Source organism: Pan paniscus, chromosome 5 (assembly GCF_029289425.2).
Source record: "Pan paniscus chromosome 5, NHGRI_mPanPan1-v2.0_pri, whole genome shotgun sequence".
Taxonomy (NCBI): domain Eukaryota; kingdom Metazoa; phylum Chordata; class Mammalia; order Primates; family Hominidae; genus Pan; species Pan paniscus.
Window position 1 is genome coordinate 161688500 of NC_073254.2, and position 24308 is coordinate 161712807.

The following is a 24308-nucleotide window of genomic DNA, read 5'->3' on the forward strand; positions in this document are numbered from 1 at the left end:
ATTAAAAAGTCAAAACACAACAGATACCAGGGAGGCTGCAGAGAAAAGGGAACATTTATACACTGTTATGGAGATACAAATTACTTCAGCCACTGCAGAAAGCGATTTAGACATTTCTTAAAGAACTTAGAACTACCATTCTACCTAGCAATCCCATTACTGGGTATATACCCAAACAACAATAAATTATTCTACCAAAAAGACGTGTGTATTTATATGTTCATTGCCACACTACTCACAATAGCAAAGACATGGAATCAACCTAAGTGTCCATCAGTGGTAGACTGAATAAAGAAAATGTATACATATACACCATGGTATACTATGTAGCCACAAAAAAAGAACAAAAGTATGTCTTTTGCAGGAAAACGGATACAGCTGGAGACCATAATCCCAAACACATTAACACAGGAACAGAAAACCAAATACTGCATGTTCTCACTTGTAAATGGAAGCCAAACACTGGGTGTTCATGGACATAAAAATGGTAACAATAGACATTGCAGATCAGTAGAGTGGGGAGAAGGGAGTGGGAGGTGGATGGAAAAACTACCAATGGAGAAGGAAAAATTCCAAAAAATCAGTCCAAACTTTGCAAAAAATAGTAGAGTAAAATAAATCAATATGAAAATTTTGAAAAGGAAGATAAAAAAGCAGGACTTTTCTACTAAATTCAATGACATTTTCCATGTTGGGAATGATTAAATCCATGTGATTGTGGTCTAGAAACACAAAAAACAAACAAAACAGAACAAGTATTGATCAGAGATTGCTTCCAGCATGTTGATAATTAATCCATGAAGTGTGTGAAATATGAGAGAAATTTGTGGAAATAAAATATTAGAAAGAAAAATCAGAAAAAGAATGAGATGAAGAGGTATAAGATAAACTAACCAGAATAATAAGGTATTATCATTTATAAAATGGAATCTTATTCAACCATAAAAAGAAATGGGCCAGGCACGGTGGCTCACACCTGTAATCCCAACACTTTGGGAGGCCAAGGTGGGTGGATCATCTGAGGTTGGGAGTTCCAGACCAGCCTGACCAACATGGAGAAATCTCAGGAGTGGTGGCGCATGCCTGTAACCCCAGATAATCGGGAGGCTGAGGCAGAAGAACCACTTGAACCCAGGAGGTGGAGTTTGTGGTGAGCCAAGATCATACCATTGCACTCCAGCGCAAAACTCCGTCTCAAAAAAAAAAAGAAAAGAAAAAGTATTGATTCAAGCCACAGCATGGCTGAACCTGGAAACATTGTGCTGAAGAAAGAATCCAGATACAAAAAGCCACATATTGTATGATTCTACTTACATGAAATATCAAGAATAGGCAAACCTAGAGACAGAAAGTAGATTAGTGGTTGCCAGAGCTGGAGGAGGGGGAAATAGGGAGTGACTGCTAATGGGTATAGGATATTTTGGGGAAGATGAAGAATGTTCTGGAATTAGATTATAGTGATTGATGCAACTTTGTAAACCTACTAAAACCCACTAAATTGTACACTGTAAAAGCGTGAATGAACTTTATGGTATATGAATTACATCTAGGTAAAACTGTCTCTATAAATATTTAAATTTGGAACTTTTCCTATAATACTGCCCAGAGTAAAAAATTAAATTAAATTAAAAAAACCAGAGAGTCAGAGGAATTCATCTTAGAGATTTCAAGGGAACACAACACATGTTTTATGGAGACATGAAAGAACAGAAATTAAGAACTGTGGATTATGTTACAGAGATAGTGCTCTCCAACTTTTCTTCATTTTCCAAGCAGATTTCATCACTATAGTAAAAATAAATTTTTTAAAAGTATTTTTTCTCATATTGGTAGATCTTAAAAAAATAAACAGATTATAAGTGATTTTTTTTCTTCAATTATTGGACATGAATTTCATCACATCTACTATGAAATACAGATTTTTATACCAAGTGCCTTTCCGAAGTTCTTATTGTTAATAATATGTGGAAGTCATTCTCTGAGGACGAAATGGGAGCCTGTTGTTTTAGACAGTGATTAGAAATTGATCCTTAGAACCAATTTCCTTTGAATTTATTGATTCATCTTAACTAGTTTGATTTAAACAATTCACCCTAACTAGTTTGATTTAAACAATTATCTGGAAATCACCCAAAGCAGCCTTTTTTCAGGTACATTTTTGTGGCTCTAAACACAGGCTATTGATCTGATTATCAGTTGCTGTTTTTCATAACATATGTTTTTCATAAACATAAATTTACTTGCTTCACCAGCTGCTTTTGGGTATAATTTGAAGAATCTGATTGACATTTTAATAACTATTGTACTTATGTCAATAAATGTTATTTAGTACATTTTCTAGGGAGAAATTAAAGTTGAAAATGCATTCAGTTGGCTCAGTTATTAAATCTGCAAATGCCCTCAAAATGAGAGAAGCCAGAATATTATTCTAACAGATTTAGTGCCCTATAATCAAGTAAAATGTCCAGTAATGAAATTTAAAGTCTAGCAAATTGCACTCTTCATTGAAACTCATGGACATGCAAGTATAACTTAACCTTCACACAGACATATACACAAGCATACATTCTGTCTTTTACATTAGTACCTCCAATCAACATTTCTTCCTCATTTCTTTGGATTTCAAAAAGAGAACATAAAATAAGTAGCTGCTCCCAGAAAAATATGTTATAAATATAGCCTAATTTTACATATAACCTTAGGATTTGGATTAATTTGTAAAAGGAAACACAACAGTTGTTTCTGTTTATTTTAGATTTAATGATCTTAGTTTCTCATAGCCAGCAGATAGCACAGTCATCATTCTCTTTAAAATTCCTTCAATCCGTGATCATTAGAATCTTTGAAATTATATGTAAGGGTAAAAGAAGGGATATGGATGCCTCTCAGGCAAGTAGTGGCTTAGTGTGGACATCTGTTGGGATTTTTTCTGCCAAGAATCTCTACCCTGTGTTCAGACATCAGTTTCTGCAAGAAAGATTAACCTACTCTAGGCATTTTAATCAGAAGAGGAATTAGGTGTTAAAGGTTACTGAATTTTCTAAAGAATTGGGTCCTTGGATGGGCCATCCGGAATGACTCACAGAACAATACAGAGCGGGCCATTAGAGAAGCTATTCTCTCTGAGGCTACTGGTTCTATGCTAGAAGAAAGAAGTTGACACACAACTGCCTCTTGGACAGCTGGAGAGTGGATATTGGAAAGTTATTAGGTTGGTGCAAAAATAATTGTAGTTTTTGCCGTTACTTTTAATGGCATTTTGCCACTAAAATTTACTTTTTCCATTTTAATGGCTTTTGTCATTAAAAGTAATGGCAAAAACCACAATTACTTTTGCACCAATCTAATACTTCAGGTGAAAAAAACAGAACTCACATGTTCATGACATTATTTACCCACAGGAACAACCCTCAAAAGTATAAAAATATTAATACTTTGTCTCTTATGTGTAGACAATATTTTTGCAATTGAATTTAAAGATTGTTTATGTTACAATAAGTATAATTTTAAAAAATCAAATATATAGATTATTCCACAATTTTTGTGTATCTCGTCTTGACCAAAGCAATTTCTACTAACTATAGAATAAATATAGACTATCCTAAATTGTATTATGTTTTTATTGTTTTATAGTTTATGGTTGATATTTATAATCCATATTGAATTTATTAAGTCTCTTACGGTAAGGGTATACTTCTACATCACCATTTTTTCCCAGTAAATTAAAATTCAACATTTGCCAAATGTTCAATTGCTTTTATATATCTGCATGTATTTTCAAGGACTCTATTCCAATGATATACACCTAGTCCTCTCTTTATTGAACTGTTATCATAATATGTTTCAATATCAGATATGACAAGTGCTCCCACTATTTTGCTTTTATTTGAATTATGTGAGAAGTCTCAGACTTTTATTTTTTCATATGAAAATTAAGGTTCCAAATCTAAAAGCACCGAAATTTAAATTAGAATTGCAGAACATAAGTATATTATTCTCTGGAAAACTGATGTTTTAATCTTATTTACAATTTATCTCCAGAAATATGACATACGACTACATTTGTTTAGCACTTGCTTCCAATCTTTTATTAAATAAAAACAAATACATCTATTTGAAATATACATCTTTATGATTCCCATTTTATCGATCTTGTAATTGTTTGATATGTATTGATTTCTTTAGTATATAAAGTTCAATTATTTTAAAATCTCCATTATTGTTTCTTGTTAATTATGAATTATTTAGAATTACATTGGTACATTCACAAATGATGTATTAATTTTTCAACTATTTTATTGTTTATTTCTAATTTTACAGATTAATAGAGAGAACTTATGACATATAAAAATTCTTTAGAATTTGTTAAGACTTCCTGTTTTGGCCTAGGACAGTTCAGCTACAAATGAATACAGCATCTGTTTTGAGTGTAGGATTTTATTTATGTCAATTATATCATGTTTGTCCATTTTGTTGTTCAAATATTCTGTCATATTATTATTTATTTTAGATAGATATAGAATTAAATACAAAGTATGTGGCTTTTTCTATTTCTGTTTGTATTTCTGTCATTTGCTCTATACATGTTGAGGCTCTGTCATTAGGTGAATATAGATGCTATATTTGCATACTGTCTTTGTTGATTTTGTGTTTTTTCTTTTACTAATAATCTTGCAAAAATACCTATTAATATTCTTGTTTTTAAAATCTTTTTGGTCATATAACTGATTTCTTTTGCTTAGAATTTTCCTGGTATACATTTTATTCATTATTCTTGTATTCCAATTTTCTATTATAATGTTTAACTTTCACCTTTTAAAACAGAATATGGTTAGAATAAAGTTTGCGTTTTATTTTTAATTCATTTAAATAATTTCAGCATTTTAAAAGTAAATTATAGATTTTTTTGGCAGCTGTGGATTTATAGACAAAATTAGCAAAAATTTCACGGAGTTCCCATATACTCCCTCAAGTCATCCTGCTTGCTGACCATACCCACTGTATTAGTTAGGGTTCTCTGGAGGGACAGAACTAATAGGATATATGTAGTCATAAAAGGGAGTTTATTAAGGAGAATTGACTCTCATGATCACAAGGTGAAGTCCCACGATAGGCCATCTGCAAGTTGAGGACCAAGGAAGCCAGCAGTGGCTCAGTCCAAGTTCCAAAACCTCAAAAGTAGGCAGCCAACAGTGCAGTCTTCAGTCTGTAGCCAAAGGCTCGGGAGCCCCTCGCACCTACTGGTGTAATTCCAAGAGTCCAAAAGCCAAAGAACTTGGGGTCTGATCTTCGAGGGCAGGAAAAATCCAGCAAGGGAGAAAAATGAGTGTTATAAGACTCAGCAAGTTTGCTTCTTCCACCTTCTTCTGCCTGCTTTTTCTAGACTTGCAGGCAGCCGGTTGGATGGTGTCCAACCACATTGTGGGTGAGTCTTCCTGAAGGTGGGTCTTCCTCTCCCAGTCCACTGACTCAAATATTAATCTCTTCTGGCAACACCGAGAAATACCCAGATATACCCAGAAACAATACTTTGCATCCTTCAATCCAATCAAGTTGACACTTAATATTAACCATCACACCCATCATAGTTTCCCTTATTGTTAACACCTTGCAGCAGTTTGGTACATTTGTTATGACTGATGAGCAAATATAGTTCTATGGTTTGAATATGTTCCCCAAAAGTTCATGTGTTGAAAATTTCATTGCCATAATAATGGCATTGGGAGATGAGGTCTTTAAGAGATGAGGCCGAGCGCACTGGCTCACGCCTGTAATCCCAGAACTGTGGGAGGCCGAGGCAGGCGGATCACAAGGTCAGGAGATCTAGACCATCCTGTGAGTGGCGAAACCCCGTCTCTACTAAAAATACAAAAAATTAGCTGGGCGTGGTGGTGGGCGCCTGTAGTCCCAGCTACTAGGGAGGCTGAGGCGGGAGAATGGTGTGAACCCAGGAGGCTGAGCTTGCAGTGAGCCAAGATCACACCACTGCACTCCAGCCTGGGCGACAGAGTGAGACTCCGTCTCAAAAATTAAATAAATAAATAAATAAATAAATAAATGTGAAAAATAAATTTTCTTTTTTAAATAAATTACTGCATCCATAGTATTCTGCTATAGCAGCATAAAATGGACTAAGACATATGGATACATTATTATTAACATTTAAATTAGGGTTAATTCTTGGTGTTCTACATTCTGTGGGTTTTGACAAATGTATAATGATATGTACCCACCATTATAGTATCATATAAACTAGTTTCACTGCCCTAAAATATCCCCTCTCTTACACCTATTCAATCTTTCCTCCATCCTCCCTAGCCCCTGGTAATTGCTAATTTTTGTACTGTCTCCATAGTTTTGCCTTTCCAAGAATATCAACTAGTTGAAACTGTATAATGTGTAGTCTTTTCATTTTAGCTTCTTTCGTCTCATGCATTTAAGCTTCCTTCATGTCTTTTTGGGGCAAATTTTAGTATTTGAATACTTCGTCACTTTAATCTTTTGCCTTTGTTTCTATTACAAATGGATACCCTATTTTAACTTCCCTTTTTGCGTTTTTTAAATTCTATTCTCCCTCCTTCCCAGTATATAAATTGTTAATTTTCTACTTTTTCATATAAAAATCATTAAACATAAACTTTCTCAGTAATTGCATATTTTAAAACATCTTTATGCTGCCTCATTCTTGAATGATAAATTCAATAGTTTTTGAATTGGGACTGACAGTCCTTTTTTCTCTGTATTTTGAAGATGTTCATTTAGAATTTTCTTGTATGTTTGGTGTTGATGAGAAGTCAACTTCTCAATCAACACCAATATAGGTATTGCAATATATGCATATATGCAATATATGTATTGTTTCTGTGTGATTTTTTTCTCATTAGTTGCTTTTCAGTTTTTCTCTTTGTCCTATTGTCCTAAAGTAGGTATGTGATGTTTTTGACATACTTGCTTTTATTATTCCTCTCAGGCTTCTCTGTTCTTCTTTAATCTATAGATTTATCAGTTCTTCAATTCTGAAAATTTCTCATCTGCAGTCTTTATGATTTTTTTCTTTCCTATCTGAACTTACTTTTTTTCTGGATGTATTATTAGAAATGAGTCATTCTAGTCCTCCTTCAGTGTCCCTTTTATGTGTCCATCTTTCTATCTCATGTGTACTTTAATATAACTAATTCTGTCATATTGTTCTCTTCTTTTATGTATCTTTATGCATATTTGTCTATTCTAACACTTTTCTATTACTATGTTTCCTCTCTAGAATTTGTATTTGTTTCTCATTCAATAGTCTTCTTTTTTTAAGTGCTATTTTTGTCTAAATGTTTTTTTTTCTCTCTCTCTCTCTCTTTCTGTATCCATGAAGATTTTAAACCAGTTGCAGTAGTTCAGGGTTTTTTAGTTCATTGTATCTACTTACTTCCCCAAATAATGATTTGTTTGCTCATCTACTTCGGTTTGGGGAGGAAAGGGTCTTATTTTTAGTTTTGCATGGTTTAACTCATTGTAGTGACTTGGTTTTCCCTGAAATGCCTGTGTTCCCTGAATTGTAAAAGTGTTCCTAATGTGTTTGTGTTTTAGTCACTTTAGGAAGCCTTACATGTTTCTCCAGATTAAGACAAGCTTAATCATAATTTTCAAAGTTGTGTGTTTCAACCAAGTGGGCATTTTGAATTTAGACCTGAACTGCCTTTGTGGTAAAATCTTGAATTTTCATATTTTGCAAGACACCGTTCTTCTACCCTTTGCACCAGGAAGATGGCAAACATTTGTGCTCTTGTGTCTAATAAGGATGCCTTTTCTTTACTTAATTTTAAAGAATGGCATATTTTTTCTTATTCTTGACTGATTCCAAAGATTAGCCAGATTCCTAGTAAGTCACGAATCTGGCTCTGCCTTGTTTTTTATCGTACACACATTTTTAAGGCAGTTAATAACTACCATTTTACTAATGCCAGTAAGTACATCCTTATTCTTACATTCCTTAATATTATGAAAGCAGTTGATTCTGTTGACAATACTCTTAAATGTCTCTTACTTTTTAACTCCAGTGCAGAAAATTAAGTTAATCCTATTTTTCAGGACAAAGACACATGATTAACATTTATACAAGATCCCATACTATTTTCCCTTTTTAAATTTATGATTTTTATTTCTATTTCTTTCTACATATATATAGTATAATGTATTTAATATGTTGTGTATGTATATAAAATATACTTAAGAATATATAGTGTTTGTGTGTATGTGCACATGCATATTTAATTACATAGTGGTGATATCTTATTTATCTTATTCTATATTCTTTTGTTACTTAGTGCAAAATCAACCCCCCATCCATATGTATATCTATCTTAATGTTCTAAGAAGGCATAGTAATACATAGTGTGCTTTCAACATATTTATCTGTCCCTTTAATGATGAACATTTAGATTGATAGCACTTCCCTACTACCATAAACAATAATGTGATAAGCATTCCCATATATTTTGCATTTATTCTTAGTGTTTTGCACTTTTCTTGCTCTAGCCATATCTAAAATTCTGATTGTCATCATAAAGGCACTCATTCTTCTAGATAATCTTTTATTCTCACTTTGAAGTCTCTCACCAGTCATTCTATTTTCCTCCAATAACGTTAACTGGGAGTAATAGTTTCTATATGCCAAGAAATGACAAATCTCTGTGTCCAACCAAGATCCCTCTCCAGAGCCTCACATAGATATGCCTAATCTACCCAAAATTGAATTTAGGATTTACTTCCTAAAACGTACTCTTCCATATTTTTTAATTTTCTTGTTATTAAGTGTCAGCAAAACCAATTGTTTTAATCAGAATCTAGGAAATTTTCCTTTATTCCTTTCCCTTCTTCATCTCCAACATCTAATCAACAGGTGAATCCAACAGATTCTACCCCTGCATATCTGCACAGTTGTCTCCATTCCCAAACCTAGTTTAAAACACTATAGGCTCTTGTCTGGATCTCTATATTGTTTAGCAGCTTCCAACATTGCCTCCTTACCCTCTCTCTTTCTTGCTTTTAATCTATTATTTGAATGAATTCAGATATCCAAGTAAATCAAATTATGTAATTCACTGTCTAAAATTCTAATTGTTTTCCACCGTCTTAAGATAAAATCCAACCACGTTAACATGAATTTTAAGCTCCTTGACAATGGAACTCCTAGCTACCTTATACCCATAGTTTTCAGTTACACTGAAATTTTAATTCTTAAATTCTGGTAGAGTTTCACCTGCTAGATTTAACATATCTTGTCTCCAATCTCTGAAAAACTCATTTTTTTCCAGTTTATGTGTATGTGTATGTGTACATGCACATACACGCACACACACAATTCAAGTGTATGTGTATTTATATGTATGTGTATGTACTCAATCCTTCAAGTCTTTATTTCATTTTTTTTTAATCAAGATATTTTTAGATCCCGCAGCCTGAATTATGCCCATGTTAAACCCTTTCATGGCACTCGATGTTTTCCTCCATAGTACTTGTCAGTATTCGCATCTAGGCATTTATTTCTCAGATTACTCATTTAACAGTGATTTCATTCCCTCCCCTGACCTGAGGAAACTTCAGATTTCATAATATACTACATTACGTGGCTCACAATCATAGATCAAGTATTAACTAAACACCTAATAAGCTCCAGACACCACTCTGGCACCTTAGGTGCACCGATAAACTAAACAGACAAAAATACCTGCCCTCAAGGGAAAGACAAAAATAGATATAACAAATAAAAAGGAGGAGTATGATATAGGGTTTAGGAGATGAGCTTTGGTACCATATTGCCTAGGTTCATATCACAGCCCATCAACTTCCTAGCTCTGGGACTTTTACAAGTTTCTTAACTCTTGGTGCCTGTTTCCTTATTATAAAACAGAGATAATAGTATCTACTTCATAAGATTATTAGGAAAATTAAATGATATAACATGATAAAGATTTAAGTATAGTGTCCAGCATATATTAAGCATCATATAAGTGTTTGTTAAATAAAAATGTGTATCACGTGTTATGTTGAAAGTACGTATATTTTATTTTTTTTTAATGAGCATGGTAAAGGGGACTGAGAATAGAAAATGGAGAAGGCAGTGTTGGCTGTCATAAAGCCAAGATTCTAAAGAGATTGCATCCTCATTGAAAGGGTAAACTGGAAAAAAGTCGATCGGTTAGAAAGAGAACTCATCAGGGAATCCTATTTGGTTTGGCCAGCTCAAGGTGGAAAAAAGATAATGATAATGCTTTCCTCAGAGAATTTGTAACCAAAAAACTGTTCTCATAAGACTCTGGGATTGAATTTACATGGGAAATTACCATGGGAAACCATAACAAAATTTATACAAAATTACCATATAATAGAATTAAAATTCCATTATAGTGAAATGGAAGTGAGAAATAGAGTGAAAAATTTCCAAAACAATGAGGATGGGGAGCTGACCAAAAAAAAAAGTCTATCAGTTAAAAGGTCAACATTAATGTCAGATCTTGGATTTAACTTTATCTCACAAGCTATTAACTTAATCCATTACCCTTTCATTGATGCTGGAAGAAGACATGAGACTTCCAGGACAGAAACAAGGGACTTTCTTGCTCACAGCACAGTGAGCGACATGAGCATCAACACATTCATGTCAGTTTCCCTTGCCCCCAAGTCCCACAGGAGTGGCACGATATGATCCATATAGATGTTACACAAGACTGTTCTTTGTACTAAACAGAAATATTACTTCATCCCTTAGTGTTACTACCTTCAAACCCTGAGAAATAGCCTGAATAAAGAGCAGTCGAGACCTTCTTTTCTTGGGATTCTAGCAAGAAAGTACAGGGATGGATACTCAGGGCTTTGGTGAGTTGCCTCTCCCACCAATCTACTCTGCTGCTAACACATTCTTGGCTGAAGTCAAATTTCCTCATGAGTATGCCAATTGGTTGGCCATTTGGAATAATCTTACCAGCAGAGGGTGAGAACAAATCAGTTTAATTTTTATGAAATTTTTAATTAAGACTACTAGTAACCAGAATCCAGGCATTAGGATAAAACCAATTTGTATTATTGACTGAAACTGGGCCTCCCAGAATCACAGACTCAACCAAACATAAATAAGTCTTAGAGGGGGCCAGTAGGTCTTATTTCAGGCAGCAAGGATATAGCCTAAGACCAGTCTTTTATTTATTTCAATTCGCAACCTAGATGGACTTTCTGACTTGGGGGTTTTGCCAATAATTACTGCCCACAGAGTGGCCAGAAAGCAACCCCATCCCTAATGAAAAGATGCTCCATGGCCAGCTCTCTTAAACATATAAACATATAATCTGAAGCGACACAGGTCATTCCAGTTCAGGGTTTATTGTTAAACCTCACTTTGATCATCATTACATTGATTTGACTAAGCCACTTGAGCCATGACCAAATAGTTGCAGCCTCTCTTGCCACTATGGCACAAGCTGAGGCCACTCAAGTATCAGAAAAAGAATATAAATTTGTATCCATTAGCCTGAAGCAAGTTAGTGCTGGCCTATACATCTTCTACGTGTATAGGGCAGGGATGTGGAACTCCATGTTAGGAGCTACCACTGATGGCTTCTGAGGCATCAGAACATTTCAGGACTAGTCACGTCCACATGACTTTACATCTGTTTTCATAACCCAGCAGTAAGTCAGTTATAAGTCACAACTACTGCTTAATGATTGTTTTGCCAAGCTGTGGTTTGGGATCTAAAGGACAAAGAACATTAATTGTTTTCCACTCCCTGAACCTCTCAGGGTCTAATGTGGGTATCTCTTCCTTAGGTTCTGGGGTTGTTACTGTTCTTTCAAGTTCACAAAACAAGTGTGTCTCATCCTAGTAGCTACAGCTTCACCCTTCTTCACTTACCTCCTACTTATGCCCAGACCTTTCATCTGGCAGCTCAAGTGCAAGAGGAACATGGACAGTTTTATACAATGTACAGAGAGACTCATTATATATTCTGCCTTGGCCTACATGGGTCACTATATTGTTCTTGGCTACCAGTGTACTCAAGCAAGTTGTCATTATTTTAATGATCTAGGATCATGTCAATCCAACAAAAGAATTCAGGTGGCTAAACCAAAATTAAGTTTGTATATAGTAGGCCCCATTTTGGGTAGGATGTCACATGGTGTACAGATCACACTGGCCTGTATTTGCTGATAGAATAAAAAAAATCATCATGTCCAGAATGGTCAAGGTGTAATTAAAATTTTCAAAATCAGTCTACATAATCCTCCACTTCTTTCATTTGATCATTAACTGGGGAGTAATCAACAAGAAGAGAATCCTGTTTGGGCATGGCTACATTCAATGATCAAACTGCGTAAGGCTCATGGAGCAAAGAGAGAGAGGGGAGAGGTAGAGCAAGATATCCTTTTGATTTGAATTTTGAGGAGTTAATTCTGCTTTTCAATAATGCTAGATGTCTGCAGCTTATAAGGAATGTGGATTGCCTGTCAAGTACATTGATTATTAGTCCATTATAAGTGGCCTGCTCAACAAAAGCCATAGCAATGTCGGACTGAAAATGGTCCAAAACACTGAAACATGGCAAACCTTAGTTTTATGGGCTACCATAGTGTGACCAGAGGATGCTCATCAGATTGAAATAATATCTGACATAATTTGGGTCTGTGTCCCCAGCCCAAATCTCATGTCAAATCATAGTCCCCAGTGTTGAAGGAGGGACTTGGTGGGAGGTGACTGAATCATGGGGGCAGAGATCCCCCTTGCTGTTCTCATGAGTTCTCATGAGATCTTGTTTGAAAGTGTGTAGCATCCCCCGCACCCTCCACCACCCCTTCTCTTGCTTCCTCCTGCTCTGGCCATGTAAGAGGTGCCTGCTTTCCCTTCACCTTCTGCCATGGTTGTAAGTTTCCTGAGGCCTCCCCAGCCATGCTTTCTGTACAGCCTGCAGAACCATGAGCCAATTAAACTTCTTTCCTTTCTAAGTTACCCAGTCTCAAGTACTACTTTATAGCGGTGAAAGAAAAGACTATTACAACATCATATCCTAAAAATGTGCCAACAGCTGTGAGGTAACACTGGTAGTTTCAACAAGGGGTCAAAGTTCAAATATAGTCAATTTTCTGGGAGCACATTAGAGTCAATGTCCCATGCAATATGGCCTCCTTCACTGCAAGACAAATGGGCCAACTTTAGACAGGAATCACGTGCCTAGTATACAGTGGTAGCTTCTTCATAACAAATGCATAGTCCTTTATTATGTGGACAATCTGTGATGGTAGATTTCATTGCACCAGGGCCATGCCTGGTGCAATGGAAGTCCAGGTGGCCATGGTGATGCTAGACAGTACAGTCTTGATCAGCATCCTAATTCCACTAAGTCTCTTACCTGAGCATCTACATGAGTAGCTCACACTGATTACCATTACAATTTGTTGCCACAGTTCACACCCCAAAGAGGGCTATCTTTAACCTGGTCATCTGCAGTCTTTCAACTAAGTGGCAGACCAGATGGTTGGGCCATCAGCAACAGCCTAAAAGTTGATAAAAATATAACAATGCTGGCCCTTGGGAGCACTGTCTATGGCAATTCAGCCCTTTGTTTTGACTTTCTTATTCAAGTCAAACTCCCTGAGTTGTCACTGGCCCTGGATGGGCCAATGACACCTTAATCATGAATGAACCTTCATGGTTCTGTCACCTTAACCATGACATGACAGCATTCATGAATGCTGTCAACCATTCATTGCTGTCACCTTAATCATGAATGAACCATTCTCATGCATTCAGGGAGATCTCTATAAATCCATGGTGCTGGGAGCCAGTAACTTTGTGTGGGGTGTTGAAGGGAGGGATAATGATTCCCTACAGTGAAAAGTACCACTTGTTTAACAATCGAAAGTTCTAACAGGGCCAGACTTGCTGTGTTCTTGGAAATATCATCTCCATTTGCCCAGCAAGGCCTGTTGGACCCATCCTGCTTTATCAGTCATTGACTCCAAGTTGACCTACTCTAAAATGAAAATGTCAGAGAGTTGCAAGGCCTCAATGGATGAGGCATTCAGTTTTATAAGTTATTAGCTGCAGATTAATAGGGAAAAAGAAGAGGTGATGGAGCATAAGTGGTCCCCTTGTTAGGTAGTACTTCTTTTCCTTTCTTTTCATAACCAGCATATCCTTAGCTTGATTATGCTGTGACTTAAACCTAGTCATTGGTCTAATGGCCAGGAGGATCATATCTAATATATATATATATATAATTTTATATTGTCAAATTTATCTATTTTTGTCTTTATTGCTTTTGGATTTTAAGTCATAGTGAGATAGGTTTATAGACTCCTAAATTATACAGAAATTCACCCATTTTTTCTATTACATATATGTTTTCCTTTTTTAGAGTTACATGCCAGATTTATTTAATATAACTCCATTATATGTTAAGAACTATAGGTTTTAATGTTGATTTAGAAATGGTCATTTTGAGAACGACTTTTGTGGGGGCTGTCTGAACAAAAGATGAAATGACATATTGAGATTATATTAAATTTAATTGACTTGGGGTAAATAACCATCTCCATGATGTATCATCTCATCCTACTACATGGGCTTTCCTTCTCTCCTTTTGAGATGTTTTACAGTTTTCCTCAGTCAGGTTTTGTACTTTTCTTGATACATTTATTCATAGGACTGTTACCTACAGATACAACCTTTTAGTTATAATGGGTCCTTCTATAAATTACACTGTTAGTGGGAGTTCTCCAGAAAGACAGAAATGATGTGCATGTCAGGGGGTGGGAGTGGGAGGGGTGGTGGGAGAGATCCATTTTAAGAATAGGTCACATGATGGGAGAGGCTGATAAGTTCAAAATCTGCAAAGTAGATGAGCAGCCTGGAGACCCAAGGAAGAGCTGGTACTGCACCTCAAGACCAAAGGTAGACTGCTGACATTTTCCTCTTTCTCGGGAGAGGTCTTTTTTTTTCTATTAAAAATGTGACTGATTGGATGAAGCCCACCCATATTATATAGAGTAACTTGCTTTACTTAAAGTCTGCTGATTGAAATGTTAATCTCATCTAAAAATACCTCCACAGATACATCTAGAATAGTGTTTGACCAAATATCTGGACACTGTGGCCTGGCCATCAAGCTGACACATAAAATTAACCATCACAAGAAACTTTACTCTTAGAATATTAATTTTATATCCATATCCTGTTACTTACTCAATTATTTAATCTTTATTTCATCTCTCTCTTGAGAGAGAGAGAGATATCTTCCCCCCTTCCACCATCTCCTTTTCTTTGATTTTCTGTAGTTTTGCAGATATATTTTCACAGCATCTGCAAATAGAGATAATTTTACCTTTATGCTTTCTAATTTTACCTTTATGCTTTATGCTTTCATAACAAGATTATGTTAGAAAGCATAATCATTTTCTTCTGGTCTGATTTTATTTTTTAATAATTTCAACACAATGTTTAAAAATGTAGCAATAATGAGCCTCATTTACCTTTTCTCTGAATTTAATAGACACTGGTTCAACATTTTCCTATTATTTAATATATGAGTTATTTTGATATAAGAAACATCCAATCAATTTCTCTTCTATTGAGCATTTTTATTTAATTTTATGTGAATTAGGTATTTACCTGTGAAAAGATATTTAATTTTGTGTAAAAATTTTCCTGGAAATTGTATAATTTTTTCTCATTATATCTATTCAATAACATGAATTATATTAATTGATTTTCTAAGTTTTTTCATCTCTGGATTACTACAATAAATCTTAGTCATTATTCATTAATTTTAATGTGCTACTACCTCTATTATTAATATTACTTTATTTCAAATATCGTCAACAGTATTTGTACAGATGAGGTTGATCTGCAGTTATACTTTATGTGAAATCATTATTGGATTTAAATATTAATATTTTGCCTGTGCATCTGTTATGTTCTATCTGGAAATCAGACACCACAGTAGGTATTCCAAACAGAAGCAATTTATGGATAAGTTAGTTACACATTTGGAAAAGATTAGAGGAGCAGAAGTAAAGATAACATTACTAAAAATCAAATTGCTGCAAACCAGTAAACAGTGATGCTGCAAGCCCAAGATCTCTGTGGCACACGTATAAAGTGGCTTTTGCTGCAAGTCAAATCCTCCTAAAAGGGAGCCTGTCAGTGCCACGTCTAGACCAGAGCTATCTTTGCTGGGAACCACACTGCCTGAGCAGGAGGTTAAGGAGTCTGCATTCCCAGGCCTATGTTCCTGTTTGTGGCTGCAGCTGTCATTCCCAACACTGTGAACACTGTTGTTGCTGCTCCTATTCGTGCAGCCAGAAATGCCATGCCATACAGAAGGGGAACAGAATCAGTTCTTCCCTCCTAATCCTGTCTAATATCTCATGAGTGCAATTCATTTGCCGAACCCAACTGGAGATCATTTATTTGGTATGGTTGTCTGGGAACTGTAGCTTGTGGGTCCCCGACCCTGCCCTACAGACTAGATCACAAAAGGGCAGAAACAGATCTGAGAACATGGAAATGACTGGGATAGCTTATTGCATAAAAGGAATTCAGAAGTTTTCCTCTTTTTTTGTTTCGTTTTGTTTTGTTTTTCCTATTCACTAAGGCAGTTTGGGTAACCCTGGGATTATCTGCTCTTTGAATCCTCACCGAAGCCAAGTGCTTATTTGGGGGCAGGTCTTTAATGATAGGCTCTGTAAAAACTAGGCCGTTTACAATTCTGTGCTGGGATCAGTTTTGGTAACTTATATTTTTCCTAGAAAATTATCCATTTCCTCTAGGCTTCAAATTTCTTTGGCACACAGTTGCAAAAGTGGTTTCTTACAAACATTAAAAACCTCTCTATTTGAGGTTTGGTTATTTTCTTCTTACCACTTCTTATTTTGAATATTCTTTCTCCATTTTTCATTCCTTCTGTTTTCTAGTTACTGGGTTGTCACCTTTGTCATTATATTTAAATAACTTGGATTTTAAAAAAAAAACTTTTTTTTCTATTCTAATTTATTGACTTTTCCACTTGTATTTCTTACAGTTTTCTTATTTTGACTTTTTAATGTCTTTGTCTATTGTCTTACCTTTTAAATTGTATGTTTATGGCTTTTATTTTCTTTCAACTATTTCCTAAAAATGTGAACATAGTTTCTATAAGCATTTCTTTCTAGAAATTCTATAATTTTGATTTGTATATTTCTTTTGACTCAAGATTTATTTTTTAAAGGATTCTTATCTCCAGTTAGGTAGACTTTACTTTTTGTAATTGGTTTTTAATCATACTGCATATTTATATGGCAAATGTTACTTGCATAATTTCAAATTTGTAGAATTAATCATTATTTTTAGAGCTATCAGGAATTTATTTTCTCATTATTCTGGAGGCAAAAAGTCTGAGATCAAGACGTCAGCAGGGTTGATTTCTACTGAAGACTTCCTCTGAGGTTTGCAGATCCCTGTCTTCCTATATCTTCACACGGCCTTGCTTTTGCATATGTTTGTGTTCAAATTTCCTCTTCTTTTAAGGACTCCAGTCATATTGAATTAGGGCCCATCCTAATGAATTCATTGTAACTTGATTACACCTGTAAAGATCCTATTTCCAAATTCAGCCACATTCTGAGATACTAGGCATTAGGATTTCAACATATGAATTAGGAAGAGGGCACAATTCAGTCTATAACACCTTGCATTCTTTGTGTCAAGGTCCTATCCCGCATGTACATGCCCAGAGAGCTTCCTTATGTCTGGGAGGGGCTGCTCAGAAAAACAACTTTAGAAACATGAATTATCCAAACCAGTTCTTAATTATAAAATTTGAATGAACAACGAAGTCAACACAAAAAGATGAGAAGAATGACCATGTAAAGAGACCAGAATAAAATAACAGGAAACATTATTGCAGGAGATAAAAGAATAATTCAACAAACTAGGGAATATTAAAAAAAAACACTTAATCTGCAGAGTTGGTGTGACTTATATGTATATTGCAGTCATAAAACAGTATGTTGTTGACTAATTAATTTGTATGATAAATTCATACAAATTTTCAATACATTGCTTTAAAAGGCAGAAAGAAAATGTGAGAAAAACAAAAACATATAAAATAAAGAGGTTCACTTGTTACCAGTGTGTCCGGATTCTTGGTGTCTTGAACAAATAATTGGACAAAATGCACAAACAAAGCAAGGAAAGAAGGAAACAACAAAAGCAAAGATTTACTGAAAATGAAAGCACACTCCACACGATGGGAGTGGGCCGAGAGTAGGGGCTCAAGAGCCCCATTACAGAATTTTCTGCAGTTTAAACACCCTCTAGAGGTTTCCACTGGATACCTGGTGTATGCCATATGTAAATGAAGACAATGAAGTAAAGTTACAAAGTCATTTACTTGGTGTACGCCCTATGTAGATATTTCCTGTCATAGATGCAGGCAGTGTTTCCATTTGATTTAGTTCTAGGAAGTCAGCATGAATCGGCCTTATGTTCCCTGCCTCCAGACCCTATTCTTCTGCTTCACACTATCCACAAAAAGAGAAACTTTAAAACTGAGAATAGAAAACCATAAAAATTTTAAAGAAATGGGATTTTTCATACTGAAAGTGTTCCCTGAATGCTGAGCAGAATATATAAATAAAAGTCAGCCACATCACCATGAGTTTTAGACATTACACATAAAGCAAATAAAAACAAATAAAGAAGAAACTGCTCCTTTAAAAAAAATCAGGTCAGAGTTCTTAACAGCCATTATATATGTTATAAACAAATAGAGCAAATTCTTCATACTTTAAAAAAAATATGAGTTTGAACCTAGAATTATATCAAAGCAAACTACCAAAGAAGTGTGAGGCAAAACTGTAGGTAGGTTTAGCCAAGGAAATAGTCAGATTTTTCTTTTTTTGCCAAGCACTAAGTTAAAATGTTAGTAATTTAATTTTTTAAAACATATCTGTATAGGCTGATAAAATATCAGTGGGGCTTATATATGTGTTTGCTATCTAAGACATACAATTTATGGAGACAGTTTTTATGTATCTGGAATTTACCCTGACAAGACAGTCTTAACATTCCTCTCAACTTGATGAAATTTTTGAAAGGTTTCTTCCTGACTATAGGCCCCTGATGTCCCTTTTCTGACATTTACTTTAAAAAACTTGTAATTGTATATTCTTTCTCTGCCTCTTTAAGTTGTAAATCTTCTCACAGCCTCTTGACAGTTTCACAACCAGAAATAAATTTCTCAAGGACCTGGGAGCCATCCTTTCGAAATGTAATCATCAAGAAAGTGCCCTTATCTTCCAGTCTCTGTGGGAGGGTAGGAACCTAATTTTAATAAGCTCTAATTAACAAATGCAGATGACCAACCCCCCGACTAAGTTCATCCAATACTTTTCCCATTAGCTCACCTCTATGCTTAAAAATTCTCCACTGGCCAGCGCAGTGGCTCACGCCTGTGGTCCCAGCACTTTGGGAGGCCGAGCCGGGTGGATCACCTGAGGTCGGAAGTTCCAGACCAGCCTGACCAACATGGAGAAACCCCGTCTCTACTAAAAATACAAAATTAGATGGGCGTGCTGGTGCATGCCTGTAATCCCAGCACTCGGGAGGCTGAAGCAGGACAATCACTTGAACCTGGGAGGTGGAATTTGCAGAACCCGGGACCTGAGATCACACCATTGCACTCCAGCCTGGGCAACAAGAGCAGAAACTCTGCCTCAAGAAACAAAACAAAACAAAAAACAAAAACTCTCCACCTTTGTTTCAGTGGTGTTCAGTTTCTCTGCCCTTTTCTATAATACTAGTCTTCACCCCTATTGCAATAGTCTTCAATGAACTCGTTCTCTGTTTAATTCTGTCCACTGTAACTTCTCTTTGACAGCTCCAGGATTGATCATATGACATTGCAAATGCTGTAACCAGAGCTGGTTACTTCCAGTGTTTCAGCTCTCCATATCTCAGTTAACATCCTTAATTACCATATTAAATTTCAGAAATAGATTTTCTATGTGAATCTATCTGGGAAACAAGGAAATTAATGACAGAATTAAACATGGGAATCGACCTAGAAACCAGTAACAGAAAGAGCTAGGAAATCTCAGAATACTTTGAGATTAAACAACACATTTTATTAACTTTTTAAATTTTATTTTATTTTAAGTTTCAGGATACATGTGCAGGATATGCAGATTTGTTACATAGGTAAATGGGTGCCACGGTGGATGGCTGTACCCATCAACCCATCACCTAGATGTTAAGTGCAGCATGCATTAGCTATTCTTCCTGATGTTCTCTCTCCCCTTACCCAACCCGTGCAGGCCCCAGTGTGTGAACAACACACTTTTAAATAACACGTGTATCAAAAAATAACTGTCAAGAGAAATTTAGAAATAATTTGAATTAAATGAAAATAAAAAATACAACTTACTAAAATCTATGGACTGCAGCCAAAGTAATGTTTAAAGGTAGATTTATAGCTTTCAGTGCATATGTTATAAATAAATAAAGATGTAAAATGAGTAATACACTTCTCACCTTAGAAAAATAGAAAAAGACAAGCAAATTAAATCCAAAGTAAACTGAAAAAAAATGAAATAATAAGAATTAGAGCAGAAATCGATGAAATAAAACACAGGAACTAAACAGAGAAATCAACAAAAACAAAACCTTGCTTTTTTCTTAAATAATAAAATCAATAAGCATCTAACCAGCTAACTATGGAAAATAAAAAGGATAAACAAATTACTAATATCAGAAATGAAAGAGGGGATATCACTACAGGTCCCAAGAACAATAAAAGGAAATAAAGGAATAATATGAACAACTCTATGTCTCAAATATGGTAAATTAGATAAAATTGACTAATTTCATTAAAGGCACAATGTGTCAAAATGTATACAACAAGAAATAGACAATGTGAACAGGCCTATATATTAAATAAAATGAATCATTAATTAATAAGTTTCTAAAACAGCATGTGGCCCCGATGGGTTTACCAGTGAATTATACCAGTGATTTCAGAAGAAATATTTCCTAAATCAGTCTATAAGGCAATATTGTGCTAATACCAAAATCAGAAAAAGACATGACAAGAAAACCAAAACCCACCATCTTTCATATACATACATGCTAAAATCTTCAACAAAATTAGATTGTTAACATTTCACATTTGCTATTCTGGGTCACTTGCCTCTTTACAAAAACTTTAGAATCAGTTGATATTTATAAAATAACTTACTGGATTTGGATTGCATGAAATTTATAGATCCATATTGAGAATCTATAGACCAACTTAGCAAGAACTGATGTCTTGACAATATTGAGTCTTACTACTCATGAACATGGAATATCTCTTTATTTTCTTAGTTTTTAAAATGTCTTTTCTCAGACTTTTATAGTTTTACTTATAGGTCTTGAATATATTTTGTAGAAGTTATACCTACGAATTTTATTCTGAGGGTGCACTATTATTTATAAGGAGACTTAGAAACTTTTGTACAAAGATAATTGATAGCTGCAGGACTTTATTATACTTATTGGAGTCTTATTTTGGTTTTTCTGAAAACATCCTCTGTCGAAGATGCCTGTGATCTGCATAGGCTATCTTTGTGGTGGAAACTTCTGTGACTCCGGGCTTGCTTAAAATATTTAAACTAATATAGGGAGGGGAGGGAGCTCAGAAATTGTTCACCTACACAAGGTTTTGTTTCATTTTGTTTTTTTTAAGATTTATTTGTTGAATTGTCTGACTCCATTTGGTAAACAAAAACATCACAAAAATTACATTAGCAACTTTAAAGGACAGCAAGCCATGAAAAATATTCATATAACTTCCACTAGTAATCTTATTTTCAGAATAAATTCTAATAAAATAATCCAAATGGTAAAATATTGCATGTGTAATAATTAGCTTAGAATAGATACATTGCAAAATGGCCATAAACATAGAATAAGAATAAAAAAGAAGCAATTATAAGAAGATACATACTTGATAAATCATGTTTTAAGTACTACATATTTAACAAATATGTATTTTAAATGTTGGCAAAATAATCTTTTAAAATCTAAAATTTCATAGCGATATGAATCCAATCTATAATATCATAAATGAAGTATAGCTCACAAATATGAATTTTAATTGTATATATAATTAGTCATATTCACTCAAGGTCTTTGCTTTTAAGCCAGTTGGCATTTGGACTAATTTATTTGCTCCCTATTCATTCAAAATTTTCCATTTTATAATAAGATTTATTTATTTTGTGATAAATATGTTCATTATTTTTTCCAGAAGTAACTTCCTATTGGGTAGTGTTTCACTGTATGATCCTCCTTTTCTTTTCTCAATTTCCAGAATAAGACCTGGAGTGAGAAAGTCACTTTTCTTCAGATAAATTTTTCTTATCAGCTCATCATTGTCGGTCTCTGCACAATATCCACATTCTCTATTCTAAGTTATCAAAATTTAAAATGTAAATATATATACATATATATATGACAGAAGGAGCTGATGACAGCACTTCTGAGAGAAAGAGACTAAAAGGGCACAGAAAGGGCAGATCAGGTGGCCAATCACAAGCTCTGCCAGTTTTTTATTTTCATATAAACTAGTCCTAATTTTTCTGAGAAATCTTTAAAAGAAGGTATTTTACCCACATTAGAGGTACTATGAATCCCATAAATTTGCAACTGTCAGCATCAGAGCTAAAAGAGATTTGAAAATAGATATTGCCTGTTTATGTATTTTGAATTAAAATGAAGCTTTCTTTACTCACAGTGATGTGGGAATGTAATACTATGTCTTTATGTAAATATCATGATAAACCTTGATAAACTGTGGACTCTGAAGTCTGGCAAAGAGTTAAGAAACACCAGTGTAAAATACGACAGCTATAGATGGGACAGCAGAAAACTAAATAACAATTTGCCTCATTATTTTTGTTCTGTGATCACCTTTTTTGTAGAATATTGGGCTTATTTTCTTTAAAAATATTCAATGTGCAAAGAATTTATAGTTCATCTCAACCTATTTTATCAGTCATTATTACAGTTACAATTCCTTCAGCACTTTTCCTCTAAACTTAAAGAATACAGAACCTATTGTTTCATTAAATATTTATTTTTTCACTGATATTTTGAAGAGTAATATCCATAGAGTCTAGATAAACCTCCATAGGTATGAACTTGTAAAATACAAGCTGGACAGATGCTCTCTGAATGTACAATGGGGAAAAAGTATTTTCCAGCTGTGTAAGATTATAGTCAGCCTAGGTATTATAAAGCAGATCATTGAATTAATGTAAAAAATCACTGATATTAAAGGTTATTAAAGCATTCTTAGACTTCCAATGCTACACTATTTTTCTAGAGGATAATTTGTACATTGGGAGATTAAAACTAAATGCGAGAAAAATACCAGTAACTTGGAGCTTTGCATCATTATTTATTTATATTCAAGAAAAATATAATAAAATGAATCATACTAAATTTTTATTTTCCACAAATGGCTTCTAGGAAAACCTGTGATTTAGAGACACACATATGTATTTATTTAGCTAGGATTTTTGATTTGTTGTATGAGGCACTGTGAAGGATGTTTGAGATGCATCATGAATAAAACACTTCCTCCATTCTGGGTACCAAAAATACAAGAATATAATGATTTTGTAATTGCTAGCAAGTAGCAGGAGCAAGTAAGAGTGGCTACTGAGATCAGGCACAATGGTTCACGCCTGTAATCCCAATACTTTCGGAGGCTGAGGCAGGAAGATTGCTTGAGGCCAGGACTTTAAGATGAGCTTGGGCAACACTGTGAGACCTTATCCCTTTAAAAAAGTAAAAAATTAGCCAGGTGTAGTGGCACACATCTGTAGTCCCAGCTACTTGAGAGTCTGAGGCAGGAGGATCACTCCAGCCTAGGAGATGAAGACTATACTGAGCTATGATCATGCCACTGCACTGCAGCCTAGGCAACAGAGTGAGACCTGTCTCAAATTAATAAAATAATAAAATAAAATTTAAGAGTGGCAATATATTAACAGACTGAAGCTCTGGTACATAATAGGTGAAAAAATGTAATAAGGAAATGTCTAATAATATATCAGTATAAAGGGGTGTGTGTGTGTGTGTGTGTGTAAATCAAGAATATGGGACAGCGTGGGATGGCTGAAAGAAAATACCACAGCCAGACAGTGAGAAACAAGTGAGATCAAGATACCCCAGGGACAGGAGAATAAAAACCCTCAGAATGCATAATAATCTTGCAGCACAATATAGATTATAGGTAGGTTTG

General features: G+C 34.7%; 1 protein-coding gene and 1 long non-coding RNA gene across 4 annotated transcripts in view; one reads left to right on the forward strand and one right to left on the reverse strand.

Annotated features, from left to right (window-relative positions):
• Positions 1-24308, reverse strand: part of LOC134730628 (putative uncharacterized protein encoded by LINC00269) — a 556641-nt gene that overhangs the window by 221237 nt on the left and 311096 nt on the right. The window lies entirely within an intron of this gene.
• LOC117980725 (uncharacterized) overlaps positions 14845-24308 on the forward strand; it is a 33187-nt gene continuing 23723 nt past the window's right edge. The window contains exon 1 of the long non-coding RNA XR_004672202.3: positions 14845-14932. This is a non-coding gene — a long non-coding RNA (uncharacterized LOC117980725). The remainder of the gene's footprint in view (positions 14933-24308) is intronic.